This window comes from Falco punctatus (genome assembly GCF_963210335.1).
Source record: "Falco punctatus genome assembly, chromosome: 1".
Taxonomy (NCBI): Eukaryota; Metazoa; Chordata; class Aves; order Falconiformes; family Falconidae; genus Falco; species Falco punctatus.
Genome location: NC_137580.1, coordinates 32,801,951 through 32,818,824, shown reverse-complemented (window position 1 = coordinate 32,818,824; position 16,874 = coordinate 32,801,951). Strand labels below are relative to the sequence as shown.

Here is a 16,874-nt window from a genome sequence, read left to right as displayed (position 1 = left end):
TACTGTCTATGTACATTTCCCTCCTGTGTCTCATATGAGGCAGTTGTACTCTTTTTTCTAATTAGGACAACTGGACAGAATATAATCTATTCTATAAAGGATATTTGCATGTTTTACAACAGGACAAATGGGCAAGGCATTTTTCTTTGCATAAATTAATATTCTTCATTGTAAACAATATAATCCATCATGTTTGGTCTATGTGGTGAAGTGAATATCCTTATAGTTACCATGAAAGCTTACTGAAAGTAAGTGACCATCTGCATCTCTCTGTTGGGCTTTAAAGGCCAGATCTCCCTTCTAAAGATTTATAATACAAAGGGCAATTCACTAATTAGTACTGTAAATTAGTGTTGCCACGAGGTTAAAAAAAAAAACCCTAACAGCCCCTGCAGTATTTCAATTAATGTTATTTTTAATTGCTTGTATTAGCATTTGAGAACAAGATTGATTAGCTTTTGACTGTCAAAGAAACAGAACTTGAAGCTCTTAAATACTGAAATGGAAGTTGTTAATTATACTTAAAAATCCATAGATACTGTACATGGAAATCTGGAAGGTCATCTGAGTACTAAAGAGAGTATGTTTCATTTCTGTTCTGTTTAAATAAAAATTAAAAATGTTTGCATAGAACCACATGTATTTCTCATGCTCTCTACTAATTGATCATGCAAATTAACATCTCCAAAATCACTCTAAAAACAAAACAACTTTAATAGTGCATCTGTTTATAGAAAGTAATTTTAGAAGTTGTTTGACTTTAAAGTGATTAGTTAATTCTCAATTTGTGATTAAAGTGGCAAGTCCTGAAATTTCTTGTAAAGCTGTCAAGAATTTTCCTCTGTAGATCCCAATTCAACAAGTATCAGCAGTTCGCTGGGACTCGAAGGCTAGCTCTGAGACAGGACTTGTGCTCCTTCAAGTTCAAGGCCCTGCCTGAGGTAGATTTAGAGACCTCAGACCAGGACACAGAAAAGCTAGCAAGCACAGCCAAGATCTTACTGTAGCAAGCTGATAAGGATCCTGAGGCTAGCTGTACTATGTAGCAGCTTACAGAGCTGCTTGCATCCCACAACATAGTCACAGGCTGATAATCTTTCCAGAATACGTCTCTAATCATGGTTTAAAAGAAACAAGCGTTATTAGTATTTTCTTCTTTACTTAATAGGCCCTGTTAGAGCAGTAATCTGGGAAAGCAGAACATCTGGTTTCATGTCCTTCCTTGGCTTGGAAGGATTTAAATACATCACCCAACTCACAGGGATATATATTAATAACCAGATCATTAAGGAGAAAGGATGGAGGAGCAGGCAAGTTTTTTCTTCCAGCCATGTCACTGAAGCTGTGCTGTTTTGCAACATATGAATGGTTCACTATAAACCTAACTATTCAGCCTTTTAAAATTCTGTATCTCCTGAGACCTGACTGGATTTGGGAAGAAGAGATGTATTTTTTCAAGCTATATTATTTTTGGCTGTAGCCCTTAAGTACTTGCTAAAGTCCTGTGTAGTTAATGGGGCAGGGTGTCAGTTGATGTACAATGTTAGCTCTTCAAGTGCACGCAGAGGTCTGCTTCCTTAATTACTTTTGGATGTGTGCTTAAGTGCTTTGCTGAACTGGAGCCTTCAGCCCAGATCCCGAGTGGAGCCTGTAGAGCCACATCTGTTTTGTCAGCAGCTGGGCTGGTCTAAGCAGGTGCTCCCTCCCCAGTGCCTTGTCCCCATGGCTCACTTGACTCCTCAGGCACATATTTTGCCGAATAGGATTGTGGAACTAATGTGGCTAAGAAAACATATTTTTTCTCCCCCGCTTCCACCCCCCCTCCACCACCCCCCACCCCCACCCACCCCACACACACACCTCCCCCAGCCCAATTACTTTTCAGCTAGATTATCATGGGCAGAGGATTGTAATCATCAAACTCTGGTATAACAGGCATGTAACTTCTCATATCACTTCTCAACTTCTGCTTTGAAAGGCAGTGGAACTTGGTACTCTGACCTTGGTGTCTTTGATGCATTAAGGCTCTGAGGTAAGTCTGCTGGAAGAACGTCTCACTGTAGGTTCCTGTTGGCCTTGAGCATAGGGCAGGTACCAGAGAGAGCTGCTGCACACTGGAATATGCCACAAAGATCAGCTGTCAATGCATGAGAAACTTCCATGAGTATCAAAAATTGTGGCACTTAGGAAATTTGTCTCTATCTTACATAGCAGCCAAATTGGAAACTTGAAGCTTGGCTGCTGCTTCAGATCTTTCTAAGTCCCCTTTTTTATGTATCTTAAATGTAACACATTGCTCTACCTCTACAGAAGCAAATACAGATATTACCTCAGTAGCAAAGACCACAGTACTGACTGACAACATTGTCTGGACTTCCACGTTCTCCCTCTCTCTCTCTTGCCATTTGATTCGCAACCCTTTACCAACCTCATTCTTAGTCTCATACACTTATAGAAAAAAATTACTGCAGCTTGTAAGTAATCATATACTAGCTATTCTACAAGATTTGCAATGTGAAGGAACTGCTGCCTAGCTTCTTATTGTTTTACATCTTCTAAGCAGGTAATAGTGAAAAGTGAGGGACACAAAAGAGAGGGAGATTACTATAAATGAAAACTAAATTTAAAAATGGGATAAGAAATAAAAATGAAATCTGATATTTTGCACTGTTAGGAAACCAAACCCACCACATTTTAAATGAAAATGTTCATGTTGAAAAAAGATTTTTCAGCTGAAAAAGCTTTCATACAGAAAAATTTCAGCTACAAGTGTCAAAATAGTATGTCAACTCATCAGAGGACTAGGACTTTTTTTAGAGGCAATTAGAAGGTATATTTTAGAGCTAATTTGACTATCTAATGAGAATATCGCAAATTAAGTGATTCAAGATAGCTCAAGTACTAGTGATCAGAGTTTGTCAAGGTCAAAAGTTTCAGTTATTAATATTTATATATATATATATAAGTGGGCAAATAGTTTATTTACAGTTAATACTTTAAAAAAATCTGCAAGGTAGTGACCAAGGAGGAATTATCATACCAGCCTCTTCTAACATGCTGTTGAATTCCTAACTGCAGTACACATGTCAAATAGAACACTATCTTTAATTCGTGGAGAAACAGATGATAAATCAAACTAAATAGAATTAATAGTGCCTAATTACTAGTTATATACTTCATCTGGAGTATCGTATTCAGTAGTGATCACCATACTTTATGCTATAATTGCCCTTTGTGGCTTATAATACAGAGCCTGCAGTACAATAAACCTTAGAGAAAAACATTAAAATGAAAGAGAATAAAACCAGTACTTTATTTTTAATATTTAAATAAAAATCTTGAGGTTCAAGGAAACCATTGTGCATGGCAATTTTGTTAAGTTGTAAGATGATGAATTGTGTGACTGGTGCAAACACATACTGCTGATCTATGAGAAGCAAAAGTAGCCTTAAAATATTTTAATTTCTTTTTCCCTACAGGGCTATGACTTTCTGGGAATATGTTGCTAAATCTGCTTGAAGAATTAGTTTTTTTTTTAAAAAAAAAAAAAAGCTTCATACTATGACATCTTTAGCTTGACTTATTTGTGTTGTAACAGTGCTGTGACATGATTTTTGGCTAAAAAGGAATAAATATAAAAGCTTTTCTTTCATATAAGACTGCTCTAGGTGTACACAATCTGTTTCTTCTTAACCTGACATATAAATCAGCTTAGAATAATCTGATGTTGAGGAATTCTACAAACTTGCAAATGAACATTGTCAAATGCTGCATAATTGGTACATTGTACTCGAAGTCTTAAAATAGAGTTGGAGATACTGGGCTTACCTGATGATTTTACAAAATGCACGTTACTTAAATATTTTTTCTCAAAGAGGGTTTGATAAACAATTTCCTAATTTATTGTGTCCATGAGGAGAGTCAGTTAGCATCCAGGTCTTATTTTATCTATTTTTATAGTGGGAAAATATCTATCTACTTCTATGTGTAATTAAGCTCTTTATGGCCTTCACTTAATATGTAAGTACCAACTTATTGTTTTACAAGTGGACAACATGAGAGACAGGACATTAATTATAATGCTAAACATTTTTCTGCTTTCTCTTCATTAAAATTAAGGATATAAAATTATTTCCTCAGGCTAGACTTAAAGATTAATTTCTAAAGTACTTTCTAAAAGTGTTACTATGTTAGGGAGAGATGGCCCAGCAGTTAAGGATGCGATCAGCTTTTTGGTTGCTGAAATTTGGTATGTATGCAGCCTTAAGTTTTGCAGACATCTAACTTCTTTTTGGCTAGTAACTATGAGGTGATCTTCTCTTTGTTGGCTGCCCCACTGAGTACAGTGACCCCAACATGGCTACACAGGTTCCTTTAGCTTCAGAAAGAATGACAGCCACCCAAAGGAGAGGCAGCTTACCTCATCCTCTACGGAACTATGGAAGGAAGGTGACAGAGAAAGAGGGCACTCTTACTTCTTTCAGAAATAAAAAAGAAAAGTCAGACCTTTCCTGTAGTATAATTTGGCTGATGTTTTTACTCCAATAATGTTCAAACAGCACGGCGTTTCTCTCCTGAGAAGCTGTTACTTCCAGATTTTGCCTTGCCAGCTGGAAGAACGCTGTTCTAAAGAATGACCATCTCACATGCTCTACTGTACATATAGAAAGTCAGACATGAGGAAGACCTCTGCTGAGTATTACTGCTAGCAGAGTTAGGAGCTAGGTGCTCATTCTAGGAATCCAGCCTTAGATCTTTTCATGCAGGAGCTTTTGCGTGCCTGTGTATATCTAGGTAGTGTCAGGCAGAACCGAAAACATGGGTTTTTACCACTGTAGCACAAATAAATGGGTCTCTGATAGGAACTCTGTATTATATTTCCAGTTTTCTTGTAAGGGTATTTTTACGATATACAGTTGTTACATTCATGGAATGTGAATTGATTTGCTTGCACTATAGAAATAGTGAGAGTACATCTCTAAAAATGACGTTTCTTGCAATTTCATTTTTTACAACACAATAGGTTACTGAAACACTCCAAAATCATACAAGTTTTGATAAACCATTCTTCTATAATCCTTTCTAATGCCAATCTTCACCTTATTGTCCATAAATTTCATTTAACCATTTTAGGACCGTCTTTATTGAAAGACAAAGGTGCACTTATCTGAAGACACTGAAAACTTTCACTCACCAAGATATCGCACTTAGCAAAGTATGAATCCATTTTCAAAATTTTTCACACAAGAAGTTTGCCTCATTGTTATGCTGTGTGGGACCTGCTTGGCAGTTCGTTCTGGTTTGTTCTGCGCAAGTCATTCCTGTTGCACCATAATTGTGTTCTGTACCATGTAGGATGAGACTTGGTAAGTGCAATGAGAACCTATCCATGAGCCATTCTTCCAGTATTTGCATGATTCTGTTAAAAAGGATACCTCATAAAGGGGAAAAGACTTAGATGCAATGCACAAATTAAGATAGCATGGCCACAGAAAAAATATCTGTATAGAAGATTTTATGGCAAGAATGCACGATAATAGCTTTGTTTGGGCAACGGAAGATACAGGAGTCTTACTGAAGTTTACAGAGCTTCCTTAGTAAACTTTTGTGGTAACAGTAAATTCTGGTTTGGATACTAATTTGATGCATTAGAAAACTGTGCCAAGGCACACTTTTGTTCTTGTCATGAAAATATGGAGAATAAGGTCTACATATCACTACTGTGGCAAGTTGACATCCAATAAGATTTATGCTATTTGAAAACCCTATTCTTGCTAAATGCATTGCATATGTGAGTCCAGTGTAATTTACTTGGAACTTTGCTGCTACAAATAACGTTAATATCTCTGTTTTGATATGACATAAAATTTATTTAATCTGGTACCTCATTTTGAAATATATTCATTAAAAGTGTTGAACGGAGAAAAAAATCTGTCAGCGCAAATGGTGTTCATTTTCAATGTGACAGTATTCACAAGTCCCAAGAAATAGAACAGTTGAATAGATAATGTCACATATCATAGCATTATTCGGATGGTGTGATCTTCTTATTGATTGGACAGCAGTTGCAAATTTAGAGCTTATGCTACATTTCACTAATACCATGACAATGAAGAACATGAGCAATGGTCTGTCAAATTTGTGAAAATTGAGCCATGCAAGTAAATAACGACACAGTTTATAATTCTCTGAAAGGAAGAGGATAACATTTGTTCTGGAATTAAGCAATAATGAAACAGAGGCTCTGCTTTGTGCTTTAAACATAAAATGGGGTTATAATGGAAGAGCAATTCTTTCATTACTGATATTATGAAATAGCTGAAATGGTTAGCTTCCGTATAGTGTAAAAAGGCCACTTTTCAAGCAGACAAACAGAGACAACTCCATTGAAACTGCAGTTTGTAATCTCTGTACCATTATCGGCCTTTAAGACAGCAGGCATTTTATCCTGTTTTTATTGTTGTAAATAATACTGAAAGCTTTTTTAATAGAGTTCTTTCCTAGTAAAACATAAAATCGAACCTGGATCATATGCAAGACATTCATTGTAGCTTAAGTCCAAAGGGCTAAACTAACAATTTGACTAGAATTCTTGAGAAAGTCTTTCACCGAATTTTCTGGGAAGTCCCAAGACATGGAACAATTAAATGAGTAATATCTCATATCATAGCATTATTTGGATGGTGTGAATACCCATGCATCCAGCTACAAAACTGGAATTTGTTGCATATGTTTGTTCCCCACTAAAAGGGGAGGATGAGGGAGAAATTCAGATGTATGAATACAGATGCACAGTGGCATTTTAAAAGCTATAGGATATCCCACCAGGCCCCCAGCTGTCACCCTAGAAAGGCACAGGTCTTTCACAGATCCTCTTTAATTTTTGCCATCTCATGGAAATGTCTAGAACACTCTAGATCATGTCAGTGGCACTGTGTTAAGGCAGTTGAATCTCCCCATGAGTGTTTTTGGGCTTTACTGTGTGTTTAAATAGTAAGGAGAACACAAACAGTAGTAATGGAGAAAGCAAGAAGATGTGGTCTGACCTTCAGCCAGACAGTCAGGGACTCGGTGCCTGTCCTTACGTCATGCCCTGTTACTGGGGGAGAGTCACATCTATATGTCTCAAGTGAGACAGGTCCTTGAATCCTTGTGTTTAGGGCATACAGAATTTAGGGCACAAAGTCCTTGCTTCACTCCTAAAGCTTGGAAGAGGAGACGGAGCTGAAGGGGTCTACATCTCTTGGATTCCCAGGAACAGTGAGAGGTATGTCCTTGCCCACCTCAAGGCTGTATTTTAAGAGCAGTTTCACAGTCACTGTCTACCCTCTGGAGGGCACTCTGGAATAAAATTAGAGCAAATCAACTGACGAGAGCAAACTTCAGGAAAGGGATAGAGAGTTGCCTTTAAGTGTGACTTCAGTTTAGGCGTGTACCACAAGCTTACTGTGCATTGCACCTAGCTTGGCTGTCCCCTTGAATTTCTTTGTCCTTGTGGAGATACTGCTTGACCAGCATTGCCTGTATAGAAGAGCCTAGTGGCAAAGAAGAGCCATAAAAGAGTTTTGATGTTGCGTTCCACAGAAACAAATATTTCAACCTATAGGCTGGCTGTGAAGATAGTGTACAGATGAATACTGAAATCTCAGAAGAACCAGCGTACACAGGTATGTATAGGCTTAATTGTTCTTCTAGGCTAGTGCACTATCCACTAGCCTGGATCTGCATTGTTTGGGACATAATTTTCTTTGTTTTCACTTGTTGAATTATTTGCTGAACTGAATTTTTCACAGCAAGCAGACACGAGTATCGATATGCATTTTTTCCAAGCAAGACCGTGCACAAGAGATACCTGCTGTTTGGCCAGGTATTGTGTGTGTGGCTGCCATCACTGACACAGCATCCTCATTGGAGCTGGCAGGGCAAGGGAAAGATTTCATGGTTGTCTGTTGGGTTTTCTTTCCCCTGAATATTGCTACCTCTTCATTTTCATTTATTTGGACAATTCTGCTGAAAATCTCCACCTATCAGCCAGGTTTTAATTTCTTTTTGGCATGCTGCTACTCTCTTACCCATATTTTTCTTTGTTGCAATGCACTTTGGAAAGGTGGAAGGGGAGGTGCCAAAATGAATTGATTTTTTCCAAAGGTCAGCAAGGGGGAGGGGTAGGCCTACAGGTCTGATCCCAGTCATACTGACAAATGTCAGGTATAGCCCTAGACCTTTTCAGCCTGGCAGGCTACACACCCTTGTTTCAGACCCAGGGGAAGCCATGCCCTGGAATGTTACCCATCGCTCACTGTGATGTTTACAAACAACATGTCCTGTGTATGACTTAATCTTCATCAAAGTACTATGCAGTAAAGTCAGGCACTCCTGGCCTTATTTACAATGAATCTCTAGCTCCCAGGAAGCACTAGGTTCCCATAAATGATGATGAATTTGCATCATCAAAGTGCACTTATGCACTCATTCTTTGCATGCACCGAATTCACTGAACAACAGAATGGTTGAGGTTGAAAGGGACCTCCAGAGGTCCTGTGGTCCGACCTTCCCTCAAGCAGGGTCACTTAGAGCCAGTCACCTAGGACCACGTCCAAACAGCTTTTGAATATCACCAAAGATGGAGACTCCACAACCTCCCTGGGCAACCTATGCCAGTGCTCAGTCACCTTCACAGTGGAAAAGTTTATTCTTATGTTTAAATAGAATTCCCTGTGCTTGAGTTTGTGCCCATTGTCTCTTGTCCCACATCACTGAAGAGTCTGGCTCTTTGCACTCTCTCTTCAGGTATTAATGCACATTGTAAAGATCCTCCATCTCAAGCCTTCTCTTCTTCAGGCTAAAAAGCCCACCTCTCTCAGCCTCTCCTCATAGGAGAGATTCTCTAGTTCCTTCATGATCTTTGTGGCCCTTCACCGTACTGTCTCCAGTATGTCCACATCTCTGCTATATTAAGGAAAGAGCAATGTCCCCTATGCAGTCCTCACCTACCAGGCCAAATGGAGGAGGCATGCTGGATGCGATGCTCCTGAACAGATTTCTGTTAATGCCAGGCAATCTGCCTGCCCACAACACAGAGTAGCCTACAAAAGAGAGCAGCCTTGGGGGTGGACTTCGGGTGAGCTAGGTTGCCCTGGGTGAATGTGGTCTATAGGCCGCAGCTGCAGTGATTAACAATACAAAGTTTTAATGGATAGGCAGGGTAAAGTTTCATCAACAACAGTCCTTTATTCTCCCTAAACCTTTAAAACTGTATCTCAGATAGCCCAGCACAAAAAAATAAGGCTGAAAAAAGTATTTATATATGTAATTTCAGGGACTGTGCTTCCTTCTAGAATGACAAACAACTGCACAAGGAAAACAGATTAAATTATATGACAGATCTGTGGTTCACAGAAAACCAAAATAAGCAATTTGAGTCAATTAGGTATGTGCTACGAGTCATTCTACTGTGTGTTTTACAAGTGAATTTTCAGTCTCCTGACGCACTCTATATATTCTGCTACAACTGCTCAAATGGGTTATGACTTTCTTTTCTAAAACAGTAAAATAAGAATCCCTCAGTCTCCAGCATCATCCAAATATTTCTGCTGCTGTCTGGTGCCCCACGTGATCTGTCCTCAGTGCAAGCAGTACACTGACCGTGCTGAGCAGTAGCTTCACAAGAAGCGGAAGATTCCAAACTTCAGCTAAACCATTCAGCTGCGTGAATCCTGGAGTCGCAGCTGTGGAACGTGTCAGGAGAGCAGCAAAACATTGCAGTTCCTCTACGGGATATCAAGGGATCCTTTATCTTGCTACAGCCATTCATGGGCCCCTATCACTTTCAGATGATGGCAGAAAATCATTGGAACTGAAGTCCCCACTGTCCAGCAATGACAAAGAAAACGTCACCATGTATCAATTGGCTTGTAGCAATTGTCACTGAGCACTGACAGCATGCAAAGTGCACTGCCATTCCAATTATTAAAAGGTCTTTCAGTCCAACCTGGTTTTCCCAAAGGTAATTGATATCAATTTATTTATCTAGTTTTTCCTAATTACTAGAAGAAGAAAAAATGGCTTAGTGAGATGCATTGGCATTTCATAGTGTTTTCAGGGGAAAAATATTCCCAGTAAAGTAAAAAAAAAATGTTTCTGTAGGAGAATGTGATAACTCATTCTCTATTGATTTAAAAACTTCACATGAGGAAAGTTTTGCGGTGTTTAAAATGAGATTGAAAAGTGAATGCACTGGGTTTTTTTATTATCTGTATTATCAAAGTCTGGGGTTGGTTTTGATTCAGTCTTTTTTTTCCCTGATGAAATGTTTCATGTTGTAATGTAATAGAATTAATAAGATCTGATACACTGACTTTTAATGAAATTTCATTTTTCAAAAATAGGCACATAAAAATGTCTCCATAATAAACTTAATTAGAGAAAATAGAAGATTGTATTATTTCATCATTAATACAAAGAGATGGATAATTAGGAAGATGCGATATGCATATTGAGTGAAACCCACCCTCCTGCAGGAAGCTGGAGTACACAGGCCCTACGTGAGAAGTTAAGGCAAGGAATGGACTCAGCCCCATCACTAGAAGGCTTGCTAAGGGTATAGTACTCAGTACTCTTCAAAAGTGCTTTTCAAACTCGGTGCTCTACTGCCTCTCTCCTTTTCTTTTTTTTTCTTTTTTTTTTTTTTTTTGTCTTTTGGGTGATCTGGCACCATATCTCTGTAGCCTAAATATCTTTGTGTTAGCCATTTTTTCCAGCTTCTACCCAAAAAAGCCCCAAATGTGCTGCATTTTCCATATTCATTCAGTCTCCCTTCCTGTTCCTTAGCCTTTTACTAAAGCTCTGCTTTCTTGGTTTCAGTAATTTTCCTGACATTTTTCTTTATTTTCTGTACTAGTATATCTTCATGTGCCTCAACAATGTTACCGTCAAGGTCTTATTCCATTATATAACTCCTACTTACATCAGTTGATACACTGTACATGTCAATATTTTTATTAACCAGATTTTACCAAGGAAACAGTAAAAACCCTCTGCTTAGCCTGAAAGCAGATTATTTGTGAATGTAGTATAAACTGTGTTGTTCAAAAGACAGTATTGATGACTGAAACAGTTTCAGTTTTGCTGGAGCATGGAGCGAATTAATTTTCTGATGCAATCCAAATGAAAGGCAGTTTTTCAACTATTGAGGGTGAAATTCACTTCTGTTCACAGGGTCTGTACAAGGACCTCATTTAAGTTTAGCTGATGCATGAGACCTTGTGTGGGTACTCTACATTGACAGAAATTTATAGACCTGATTTGTTCAGTCTATTATATTAGTACTGTTCTGAATAGGCTAAAGCTCTCATTGGTGGATTTCCCCCTGTGATTCCATTCTTTTTACCCTGTTACCGATTTTATTATCAGTATTAGATTAGTTTTGTCAAGGATGGTAGCTTCCCAAACTGTCCTAAAATATTGGTAACCTGTTTAAAAAAGTACAGCCAATATGTTTTGAAATAAATGTTTTAAATTATGCTTATATTGAAAACTAAGATTCTCAGTGACTAACATTTATAAGAAACTATATAATAATAAAGTAGTATAATAGGATTTGGAGGAAAAGTAGCTAGTAAAACATTTGTATTTCAAGCCTACAAACAACAACAATGACATTTTCAGAAGTATTAGTTACTGTTTTTCCAAATTAAGGTGCCTAAGGTGACTTCTAAAAACATTAGAAATAATTTTTTCTGATGGATGCAGAACAATTTGGTCTTCCACTCTGAAATAAGCATATCATATAGTGGGGTTTTTTGCATGTGTTTTGAATGAGGTTTGTTTCTTTTGATTTTAAACAGAGTTTCCATTCCAGGCAGCTGCAAGGAAGCAGCGTGCTATATCCCCATCTTGCAAAACCTGGACTGGGAACTACTGTTCAAGGAAGCATGATGAACCAAAGCCAGCTTCAAATATCAGTGAAGCATATTCCTGACCATGCATTCCCAGAGTTAGGATTTTAAAAATAAGCCTCTCCGTTTCATCCTGCCACCTGTGTTTTCTGTAGATGTGTCTGTGCCCTTACTTCCCCAACCATCTGTAGCAGTGCGGCTCCACCAGCTGACTGCAGCCCTTCCACAGGCTGTGTCAAAAGCATATCAGTCTTCTAAGATCAAGTTAATATTTCCCTGTTTAAAATTTTGACACTGTGAAAAGGGCATTTTTCCACCTGAAGATTGCAGCTGTGAGTTCTTCCTTACCCCCTTTAACATTTTTTTTTTTTTTTTTTGTCATTGTTCCTCATTAGATAGCATCCAAGTTCAGACAAAGACTGGTCATGCCTGACAAGCAGTCTTGATGATTAAATGTTTGTTAAGAAGCCTCTGCTGGGAAGATGTCTGCCCCTTAGTCTGTGGGTTCTTTTCATGCCAGCCTGGTCTCGCTGTATTTCGGTAGTGGCCTTAGGTGCAGTTCCAGCTTCAGAATTGTGCGCAGCTTGGTGTGCTGCTGAGTGTTCCCATCACCTCCACCTCCTTCATGATCTGCAGAAATGTACCACTAAACCTGCTTCTCTACAGAGATATGTCTTTTGTACACCTCCAGAGGCCTAATTCCAGCAGTAGGATCTGCTGTGAGGAATCACAGGTAGAGGCAAGCTCTGAGCTCTGTGACTGCCTGCTTGGACCTCCCAGTAGCCTCCCTCCCCAGACGGCACCCCCTCTTGCAGATCCCTCTCTTTCCATGGGTGCTGTGCAGGGTAAGCCAGGCACCTCGCTCCAGGCTCTGAATGCCGCTGCAGAGGTCAGATATCTGGAAAGCAGGGCTGAGGAAAGTATTCAGACCTCACAGATATAGGCACTCTAATTATTAGCTACTTCTTCAGTCAGTATTGATGGCTGGCCTCCTACAGGAGGAGAGGCAGGCCTGAGATAGCTGCTGGGCTGCCCCAGCTAACTCGCCCTAACCACCCTCCGGGGCAGAGCCACCGCCAGCGAGGGTGACCTACCTAAGCTAGGGGCCTGAACTGCGCTGGTAGGGGGACCATCTGCTTAATGTCCAAGCATGCCAGCCATTTCTTTAATGTGGTCCTTGGTTCCTCCACTGATGTGGCGCTTGGTTTCTACCTCAACAGTATTAGCAGACTGCAGACTGCATACATCCCAAGACCAACAAAAAACGGAAAGGTTAAACAATGCTTTGGAAGTGTCCCCACACCTCTCCTTTAACCTCAGAGGGAGTCTAGCTGAATAGCTTTGATTAGATGTCTGATTATAGATGATGAGATTTAGATGAATTGCACACTATGTAAAGGCAACATTTTCTCTCTCTATAGTTTTCTCCACAGCTTCTGGAGTGAGTCTCATATGATTTCCCACTCTGAACCTGGTGTAATCCCTCATCTTTTTGGAGACCCGTTTGTCCTCCTTTGCATCCAAAGTGAAATAAGCAAGCCCAAATGGCCCCCAATAAAACAGCTGTTAACAACCCATTTTATGCAGATTTTGAACACTTGGGGAAAGACTGGGGCAATGGAGGCTACTATTGCAGGCCAAGATGCCTCAGCTATTTTTAGGATTTAGAACCATCAGCCTACGCTACCTGGCTACAATGCATAATTCAATTAGCATTATCCCTTAAATGCTTGTCTGCTGATATCCAAACTTATTCCCTGTTTACTCCTGTGATCCCCTTTATAGATGCATTTCCTATTGCCATCAGTGTGTATCTTTTTATGTCATTTTACTTCTCTTCTAGAATCCATATAATTCTTATCAGTTCCCATAGTACATCATCCAATCATCCTTTATATTGTATGTTGCTATCAATTTTCCATTCTTATATATTTTTTAATCTCATACAAGAATATTGTATCATCTTTACTTTGCTCTGATAAAAGAAATGTAATATTTTGGTATGGAAACTACTCTGTAATCCACATGAATATACAAGAGATTTGTTCTCTGTATTGAAAAGAGGTCTTTTTTTACACTATCTTTAAATCAGAAAAGGCATTACTTTTTTTAACATGTTTTCTCCTTAAAGGATGAATTTAGTGCTCATGAAAGCTGCCACATTGACAGCTCTGAGAAAAGTCTATTTAATTGGCCATGGGAAAGATAAGTAGCAGAAGCGTAAGCTTCCTAGACTGCTTATGCATTCACCTGGAAAAATCTATGAGCCTGCTCCCAGTCAAGGCAATGGTAAAATTCCCTCAAACCTGGCACTTCATTTGGCTTCTGAGTCTGCCCATGGAAATAATCCTTATGGCAATGGTAGATGTGCTGTGTTGTTAAAATTTTTCTCCAACTGGAGGTACCGTGAATTTGCTGAGAACCGAATACCTTTCATATGGCCACATCTCTGGCTGCTATCGATCTGTGCCAGATTCACATCAGTGACATAGAGAAGAGAGGGGCTATAGCTCTTTGCTGCTCTCTCAAGCCCCTCTGATGATTTTAAAATGTTGATGGTATTAACTGTGTGTGATATATTACAAATCTCCTTCAAAGTCACATTTGAGCTCCAAAAGGAGTGAGAGACTTTATCAATAAATAGGTGGTACGGTGTCTAGCACTGTGGTTTGTAAATGTTATGCCCAGAAGAAATCTTATTTTATAAACAGATGGATCCTTTTTACGTGATTCACTAATGCTTTACAATTAACTAATTAACAGGTTTATTGTCAAAATTAGCAATAAAAAGTCTTCAGGAGTTTTGACCAAAGCAGTCTTTGGCAATTACATAGATACAAAACAATCTGTGTGATAGTTTGAGGCTAAATGTTCCTCAGATAGGAATTTAACCTGCTGTTTTCAAATAAAAGTTGACAAATAGGAAACCAAACCCTGCAGATTTTCTCAACCATTTCATATTTGAGACTCTCAGCCTTAATTAGTATTAATTACAGGTAACACAACAAAAGTTTGAAGAGCTGATTATACATTTTCTAGACAAACAAACCAGTTTAATATCCTACACTTTGATGGACTAGCTTCTTTCAGGCTCCTCAAATGATATAGTTCTGGGTCATGAATCATTGTGCTTTTCATGCTATAAATAATATTTGGTTTTAAAGGGCACCATATCATATAGAAATACATAACACAAAGGACATTAAAATGAAATTATTAAATATTACTGCAGGTCAGGAAGAGAAGGCGGAATTCTCATAGAAATATACTACTTATTTTTGAGTAATCCACTCCACAATTCCTATGCAAAAATCTGTCCCTTTCAACTGGACACCACAAAAATGCAAATGAACAAAGCCCACATGATCAGAGTTTTAAAATATCTTACTCATTAATTTTGTAGATTTATCTCTAGAATTGATTAATACATGGGGACCAGTGATTCACTCACTCCAGACCATGAAGGTTTCAAAGGAAAATATATATGAAAATACAAGATATAGTCAAGGCAAGTCATAGACAAGTCAGGAAGATAGTCATCTGCAAGTACCATCGAGTTGGTGTGTGTGCCCATCCATATGCACCAATTCAGTAATGATTTGTTACACTATCCATTGTGACCCATTATGCTTTCTTCTTGACATTGCATCTTGCAAACTGTTTATATTTTTCTGTTTGGGCAAGATCTAACTGCTGACAGTAACACTTAAACTGACATAGTATTTTACAGAGCACTCGATTTTAAGTAGAATAGACAGAGAATTAACTGCATAACTCTATTACCAAGAAAGGAAGTTTCTAAATTCCATTTTCTAAAGACTACAAAAATATCTATTATTATTTCCTCCCCGTGTCTAACTAAGATTTACTGGACTGTTTAAATTGCTGATAAGCAAAACTGTCCTATAAGTAACCAGAAGAATAAAATACTAATTTTCTTTTTGAAGAGCAATAGAAGGACTGTAAAATATGGATTTAATAAGACATGACTTGTTATTTATTTCACTAAAATATCAATAGTGGAAAGTTTGTTTGGACTGGGAAGTCTGTTAAACTTAGCTATTGACTTAAATTAAAGTTAAGGTTATTTTTTGTGACAACGACATTTTATTTCATTGCTATGCTAATTTTTATTCATTTCAAAAGGACTGCTCCTTTTCTGACTCATAGTTATGTGAGTGAAATATAGACATACGTTCAGACTGGTTTTGAAGACAGTCCTTAATTTTATATTTAACAATGCTAATATATTTGTTTATCTTACTGTGTACGGTAGGTTGCACTTTTTAAGAAGTACATTGTGTTATGGATTCATTTAATGAACTGAAGCAGATTTGCAGTAATTTATTCACAATGGGCCTCTTGTGTTTGTGTATATTTGAGAAGGACTCTGCATGAGAGGTCATAAAGATTGGGGCAGTCTGGAACTGCTTTAAATTCCTGGAAGTTTGCTTCTTTAATGTTCCTAGCAGATACATTGTCCAGAATATTTTATGAAGAGCATATGTACTAAAAGGAAAAAATTCAATTTTATATCAGTTTTCTTTTAACTAGTGGATGTTATCATTCCCTTAGAAAGGGTGTTATAATAATAGAAACACTGAAAGATTTAAATATATCAGAGCTAATGGACAGTGCTATAATACACAATTTATCCTATTTGATACTAGTTAACAAGTGCAGTGATCCATGAAGAAGGTTCTTCTTTGAGTTTTTGGGTCTGAGTTTAAATTACTGATTTGGGAGAAGAGTCTGTTGCTGTGTGCTATATAGCTAGCAATAGTTTAAATTCAACACAAACTACACACAGACTGGGGTTCTCAAGGTGCCTAGTTATGGTTGTGATTGGCAACCTATCATTTCTTTCTCATTTTCATTACAATATGTCATCAGAAACACAAGTTTGTGAGATGCTTCTTCTGTTTACCGTATGTTTGACATTCATGTCCCCAACTGCAGGGGAAAAAAAAAAACACC

General features: G+C 38.2%; 1 protein-coding gene across 1 annotated transcript in view; it reads left to right on the top strand.

The window, feature by feature from the left end:
- LOC308071081 (cytosolic beta-glucosidase-like) overlaps nucleotides 1-16,874 on the top strand; it is a gene marked incomplete at its 5' end in the record, with an annotated part of 48,378 nt that extends 31,504 nt beyond the window's left edge. The window contains 1 exon segment of the mRNA XM_080405986.1: nucleotides 1-16,874. This exon segment is cut by the window's left edge and continues 22,156 nt beyond it.